This window comes from Chrysochloris asiatica, unplaced genomic scaffold, assembly GCF_000296735.1.
Source record: "Chrysochloris asiatica unplaced genomic scaffold, ChrAsi1.0 scaffold00049, whole genome shotgun sequence".
In the NCBI taxonomy this organism is placed as follows: Eukaryota; Metazoa; Chordata; class Mammalia; order Afrosoricida; family Chrysochloridae; genus Chrysochloris; species Chrysochloris asiatica.
This window is the reverse complement of record NW_006408567.1, coordinates 7949639-7957107: the sequence shown is the minus strand read 5'-3', so window position 1 is coordinate 7957107 and position 7469 is coordinate 7949639. Positions and strand designations below refer to the sequence as shown.

The following is a 7469-nucleotide window of genomic DNA, read 5'->3' as shown; positions in this document are numbered from 1 at the left end:
GAGTCCCTTCGACTCTGATTTAATAGATCTGGGATGTGACCTGGATGTCAGGTTTTTCATTCTTAGGTGTAGCAAAGTTTGAGAACCACGGTGTACTATGTTGAATTGTGTTCTTCCAACAGATATGCTCAAGTCTTAATACTGTGTAGTGAACTAATTCATATGTCTCCTCTAGCCATAGTCTTTGTAATTCCCATCAAACTACTTTTTCCTGTTGGGTTTTGGTAAGAGAAGATGGGTAAAGATGTTGATGGAGTCTATGATTCAGTTGTGAACAATTGGTAACAGGGTTAATTGTGAAAATTCAGAGCTCTAATGTGGGTATAAAATGAGCCATCTCAGAAGCAGGAGTGAGGAATCTCACTACCATCGAAGGAACCCAAGAGTGAAGTGCATCCTTTGAACACAGAGATCCCTGTTCATTGAACCTCCTCCACCCAGGACAGATAGCTGTAATACTGGAGGAGTAGCAGAGGAGCAGCAGCAGAACTAAGAGCCAGAGTAAGAGTCAAAGCAGTGGACTTCCTGGTCCACGCAGCAAGTAAAGCTGAGTACCTTTTGTCAGAAGACGCATTTGCAGAGTGGAGTGCCTCCAGGCACTTAGTTGGAGGGGCTAGGCTTGCTGACTCACAGAGCTTGAACAGAGTGCCTTCGGACTAAGACATATGGTAAAGTGGTGTGTCCTGTGGGCATTTGTCAGCAGCCATAAAAGAACTTTGTAACATTGCTGGAGCAGGGCAGAGGCCAGGCTCAGGGACTGAGGGCCAAAAATAGGTCTGCCTCTGAACACGGCAGAGGAGAGACTGTCCTTACTGGAAGAACTGTGCCCTGAACATTTCTGACCCTGAATTGTAATCTACCGACTTCCCTAATAAACCCCACAACTGTGAATATGGTGCCTGAGTCCTGTGCAGCTATTAAAATGAACTTCTGAACCCATTGGAGTAGACAGTGCTATGGGAGGGATGGTTGGTGACATTTCTTACAGCCTGATATCTGGGAATATGGTCTTATTTAGAAACAGAGTCTTTGCAGATGTAATCAAGTTAACATGAGGACATATTGGATGAAGGTGGGCCTGAATCCAGTGACTGGTGTCCTGATAAAAAGAGGAAAATTTAGACACAGACATATAAAGGAGAAGGCCATGTGAAGATGGAGGAAGAGATTGGAGTGATGTATCGCTACACCAAGAAATGCCAAAGATGCCTTTTGGCTCTCTGAGCAGCACTATGGCGATCAGCAAGAACAAGCGCCTTACAAAAGGTGTCAAAAAAGGAGCCAAGAAGAAAGTGGTTGATCCATTTTGTAAGATTGGTATGATGTGAAGGCACCAGTTATGTTCAATAAAAGAGATATTGGGAAAAACACTAGTCACAAGGACTCAAGGAACCAAAATTGTATCCAATGGCCTCAAGGGTCGTGTTTTTGAAGTGAGCCTTGCTGATCTGCAGAATGATGTGAAGCTGCATTTAGAAAATTCAAGCTAATTATTGAGGCTGTGCAGGGCAAAAACTGCCTGACCAACTCCATGGCATGGATCTTATCCATGACAAAATGCTTTATGGTCAAAAAATGGCAGACCATGATGGAAGCTCACGTTGATGTCAAGACTACAGATGGTTATTTATTTCGCCTGTTCTGTGTTGGTTTTACTAAAAAACACAACAACCAGATTCAGAAGACATGCTCAGCACCAAGAGGTCCATCAAATCCAGAAGAAAATGATGAAAATCATGACCCGAGAGATGCAGACAAATGACCTGAAAGAAGTGGTCAATAAACTGATTCCAGACAGCATTGGAAAGGACATAGAGAAGGCTTGCCAGTCTATTTACCCTCTCCATGATGTGTATGTTAGGAAAATAAAAATGCTGAAGAAGTCCAAGTTTGAATTGGTAAAACTCATGGAGCTTCATGGTGAAGGCAATAGTTCAGGAAAAGCTACTGGAGATGAGACAGGTGCTAACGGTGAACAAGCTGATGGCTATGAGCCACCAGTTCAAGAATCTGTTTAAAATCCAGACTTTTAATGATGACAAATAAAAGATCTTATTTGTGAAAAAAAAGAAAGAAATAATAATATCAAAGATTACTTGAAGTTACCAGAAGCTAGGAGACAGGCCTAGAAAAGATTATCCCCTAGAACCTCAGAGAAAGCACAGCACTGCTGATACTTTTCTTGGACTTCTTGTTCCAGAACTATGAGAAAATGAAGTTCTGTTTGTTTTAACACCCAGTTTGTAGTCATTTGTTACAGCAACCCTACAAAACAAATACTACTGCCTCAAGGCAATTCCTACACTTCAAAATTTCATTAACAAAAAGAGGACTGCAAAAATTAAGTGTCCTACGGTAAGTATATCCTTCCTAGGAGTACTGGTGTTGTTGTTGTTGTTGTTGTTGTTATGTGCCGTGGAGTTGGTTCCGACTCATAGAGACCCTGCACAGGGTTTCCGAGGCTGTTAATCTTTACGGGAGCAGAACGCCTCATCTTTCTCCCGCGGAACCGCTGGTAGTTTCAAACTGCTGACCTTACGGTTCGCAGCCCGATTCGTAACCACTACGCTACCAGAGCTCCTTAGGAGTACTGGTGTAGCACCGTAAAATAAGCAATAAGCTACTAACCACAAGATCAGTGATTCAAACCCATCAGCCTATCCTCAGAAACCCTGTATAGATAGGGTCACTATGAGTCAGGACTGGCTTGATGGCACTTAACAACAACAAAAATATCATTCTTAATGGAGGACAACAGAGCAAATAAAATCTCCCAAGAAGCCGAACTAGAGACTTCCTGATAAACTAAGCTCAGAAATTATACCAGACCAGTGCAAAGAACCATCACTATTCCTGTCCAGCAGGTTTGATATGTGCTTTACAGACCATTAAGCACTGCATGTTGTCCTCTCTCCCTTTCCCAGATTGGAGTTTTAACTGCATTTATTCAGTGCCTTTCCCATCACTTATTATTAGAAGTACTAGGACAGATAATTTACCCTTTATGTCATCAGACTGTAAGCAAACACATCTAAACTTCATGTAAAGGATGCACATGAAGGAGATATCTGTGGATTCAAGCTGGACTCATCTGGATGAGGTTTGGGACTGTGTTCCTGTGTGCATGTGGTACCTTGAATTTACTTGATATAGCTTTTCTACCCAATGTCTTCGTATTCCCACAAAGTGATTGGGTTGTTTTTGTTAAATGCAATCCAGTTGGTTCTGACTCATAGCGACCCTATATAGGGTTTCTGAGAAGTGACTGGTGAGTTTGAACCACTGACCTTGCAGTTCAAACTGACCTTGCAGTCCAGCACATTATCCCAAAAGAGCCACACCAGGACTCCAAGTGATTGGGTGGGCCCATGCAAATAAGATATACAGGACTCTAAGCCAGGGATTGGTTAGTTCTGTCCTCCAGCTAGGTTTAAAAGGAGCCATCTCAGAAGCAGAGATAGAAGATCCCAGGACCATCAAGGAGGAAGAGTATGCATAGAATGTGAGATCCCCACCTAGAAAAATGGCAACCACAGAGGTGAATGCAGAGGTGGTAACATGAAGAGACAGACCAGCTGTGGCATCTAGGCCCATGGACCAAGCAGAGGCCACATGCCACATGCCTGAGAGATCAAAGTAGTGTGGCAGACAAGAGGCATTCCTGACTGGAGAAATGCTGCATCCTAAGTTGGTTTTGATCCTGAGTTGGACCTTGTTCACTTCTCTAATAAACCCCATATCATGAGTATTGTTGTGAGCTCAGTGTGGCTATTTCAACGGATTGATTATCGAACCCAGATGTGAAACAGAGAGTGCTGTGGGAAGGATGGTTGGTGCCAGAATAGTATGTAGAAGGCTATAGAGTGGAAGCATGTTCTGACTTCTGTTTCACAAGAATCGGTCTTGGGCTGATTTTGAGTTTGATTCTCTTTCCCCATTATGAAGCTAGGGGAAGTCAGACATGGCTCCCACATGTTTTTGCAGTACAAAACGTAGCTTACTTTGGACTTCAACTAACTGACTTTGGACACATCATTAGGAGAGACATTTCTAAAATTTCTAAAAAGAAACATTATGGTTGGTAAAGTAGAGGGTCAGTAAGAACAAGGAAAACATTTGGTGAGATGAGGTGACAACAATAGCCACAGAAATGGACACAGAAATACCAACGACCATGTAGATGGCACGGGAGCAGGCACATTTTCTTGGTTATATGTAAGGTTCACTGTGAGTTAGAGCTTATAACAGCAACGATCAACAACTTGGTAGGAGAAATTAATGCAAAACTTGGTATAATAATACACATGATCCAGTAAAGAGAGAAAATTGATGATATGTTATAACAGATAAGGGATCAACATAGAGTAAACAAGGAAGGCTGGAATCTAGTACAAGTAAAGGAATGTGATTAAGTGTCATTGAGTCAGTTTGGATTCATAGCAAAACTATGTCGGATTTCCGAGGAGCAGCTTGTAGGTTTGAACTGCTGAACATGAGGTTAGCACTCCAGTGCTTATTCTACATCACCATACCAAAACTCTAAGTAGAGGGATTGTTGTTGTTAGGTGCCATTGAGATAGTATCAACACATAGCAACCTTATATACAACAACAGAACAAAATAAGTCCCTTAGAAATGAACACAGATAGTTGACTTTTAAGGCGCTCTGGTAGCATAGTGGTTACGAGTTGGGCTGTTAATCTCACAGTCAGCAGTTTGAAATTACCAGTGGTTCTGTGGGAGAAAGAGGAAGCTTTCTGCTCCTGTAAAAGATTTGCAACCTCAGAAACCCAGTACAGGGTTGCTATTAGTCATAACTGAATCCATGGCACATAATGACCACTAAGCAGTTGACTTTCAGAATAGGAGTTAAAGTGGAGTCTTTACATACAGAGCTTGGTAAATACATAAGGAAGTTCTCCTCTGAGTGTTTGCACACTTTCAGTAAAGTGGAAGTCATGTGAAAGTGAGAATGGGAAGGTGTTAGAAGTGAGAGGAGAGAAAGAAAGGCATAAAATTGTTGTTCAGGAGAAAGAAAGACTGAATTAATGATTGCTGGATTTAATGATGAGCCCACTTGAGATTCATTGTCATGAATTTTAAGTGCACAAGAGAACACTCAATCAAAATACTAGCAGAATTTTTTTCTCCAAAACTAACAAGCTAAAGTGAAAATGTACAGTTATGCACTGCATAACATCTCTTTGTGCAACATCCAGCTGTGTATACAACTGTGGTCCCAATCCCTGTAAAGCCTATTACATTCAAAATTCCAGGTAAATACAAGGTTCATAAAAACAAACAGGCACTACTTTGCAATATGCATCAAAATATTATTATTATTATTACAATATTAGTATACCCTGGTATGGCACTGTAGGATGAGAACTGTACTGCTAACTGCAAACTCACTCATCCACTCCTCAGAAACCCAACACAGGGTTGCTATGAGTCAGAAACAACTCCATGGCAATTAACAATGACAACGTTAGTATTAAAAGATGTTTTCATACCTGGAAGTGTTTCTCTAACTTTTTTTATGCATAGAAAAGTATACTATATAATATATACTAAGGCAAACATTTGACTAACAGATATTAGATGCAAACCATACCTAATGGTTCTAACTTACATATAAACTTGACTTAAAGACAGATTTAGATACAGAACTCATTTGTAATACAAGGACTGCCTATATATTATATGGTGTTTTTTATAAGATTTAAGGATAAATCTTGTAATGGTCTATTTCACAGAACATATTGTGGATGTTGAAGTCCTGGTACGGTACTGTAGGATAAGCACTGGACTGCTAACCACAAGGTTGGTAATTCAAACCCGCAAGCCCCTCCATGGAAATCCTGTACAGGTCACTATAAGTCAGAACCAACTTTATAGCACACAATAACAACATTGTGGATGTTAAATGACACGTGACTGTATTTAGAAATGCAAAAAACCTAGAATAGCCAATATAATCTGGAAGAACAAAGTTGGAGAGAATACACTTTCGTATTTTCAAACTTACTACAAAGTTAATGAAAACAATGTAGAATTAGTGATAAAGGGTACAGAATAATGAGTTCACAAATACACCCACATATATGCAGCCACTTAATTTGTTATTTTTACAAAGATGGAAATGTAATTCAATGGGGAAGGAAAGAAAGCTTTTCAGTAAATAGGGATAGAAGAATCTCTTTTTTAAAATAAGCCTTGAACCTTAAATCACAATATACAAAAATTAATTTGAGATAGATCATAGACCTAAAGCACTAAAATGATAAGGTTCTATTTGAAAGCATGGAATATATCTTCATGGCCTCATGTAGGTAAAGATTTCTTAGACAGGTGCAAAGAAGAGAAAAATAAGGAAGAAGTCAGGAAAGCACTACAGGAACATTCAAATAAGACAGATACAGCATTGGAAACAATTCACAACCTAGAGAAAGAGGTCCAAACAATTAATAATAGAATATCAGAAATGGACAATACACTGAAAGGGCAAAGGAGTAGAATTGAAGAAATGGAAGCCAAAACTTATGAGTTAGAAGATAAATCTTTCAACATTACTAAGATAGAAGAACAAGCAGAAAAAAGGATTTAAAAAATCTGAAGAAGGCCTAAGATTCATGTTGGACAACATGAAGAGGACTAACTTAAGAATTACAGGCATTCCGGAAAAGGAAGAATCACACAAGTCCACAGAAGTGATAGTGGAAGAGCTGCTGGAAGAATATTTCCCTAACATCCTGAAAAGTGAAAAGATAAGCATTCAAGAAGCTCAAGGAACCCCAGTAAGGATAGACCCTAAAAGAAAATCACTAAGACATATAATAATCAAGCTCTCAAAAATCAAAGATAAGTACAGAATCCTGAAAGCAGCTAGGGAAAAGAGAAGTGTAACATACAAAGGCAAGCAAATCAGATAAGCTCAGATCTCTCAACAGAAACCATGCAGGCAAGAAAGCAATGGGGAGACATATATAAAACCCTGAAAGAAACAAAACTGCCAACCAAGAATCTTCTACCCAGAAAAGCTGTCAATCAAATATGATGGTGTAATCAAAACATTCCAGGATAAACAGAAGCTAAGGGATTTTGCCAAAGCCAACCCTGTAATGAAAAACATCATAAAGTGAGTTCTGTGGACTGAGAACCAACAAGAACAGACAACAACCAGAGATTGATGTACGTGGCAGCATCAACCAACAAATGGAAGATTCGAGAACATAATAAAACTATACAAACAAATTCAGAGGATCTGGGAGATCAATCTATGATCAAAACAATTACAATGTGAAAGAAGGTAAACACAGAGGAATAGAGATCCAGGTGGTGAGAAGGTCAGGTAGATTACAGGATAAAATAGACTGTCTTAAATGGAGGGAAAAGTTAATGGAATACAAGGTAACCACAACAGTAGGGTTGGGATGGGGAGGTGGGGGTTAGTTCAGGTGTTGGGGAGG

The 7469-nt window shown here is 39.8% G+C and overlaps 1 pseudogene; it reads left to right on the top strand.

Annotated features, from left to right (window-relative positions):
• Positions 1–1232: 1232 nt before the first annotated feature.
• LOC102821406 lies at positions 1233–2018 on the top strand (annotated as a pseudogene).
• Positions 2019–7469: the final 5451 nt, after the last annotated feature.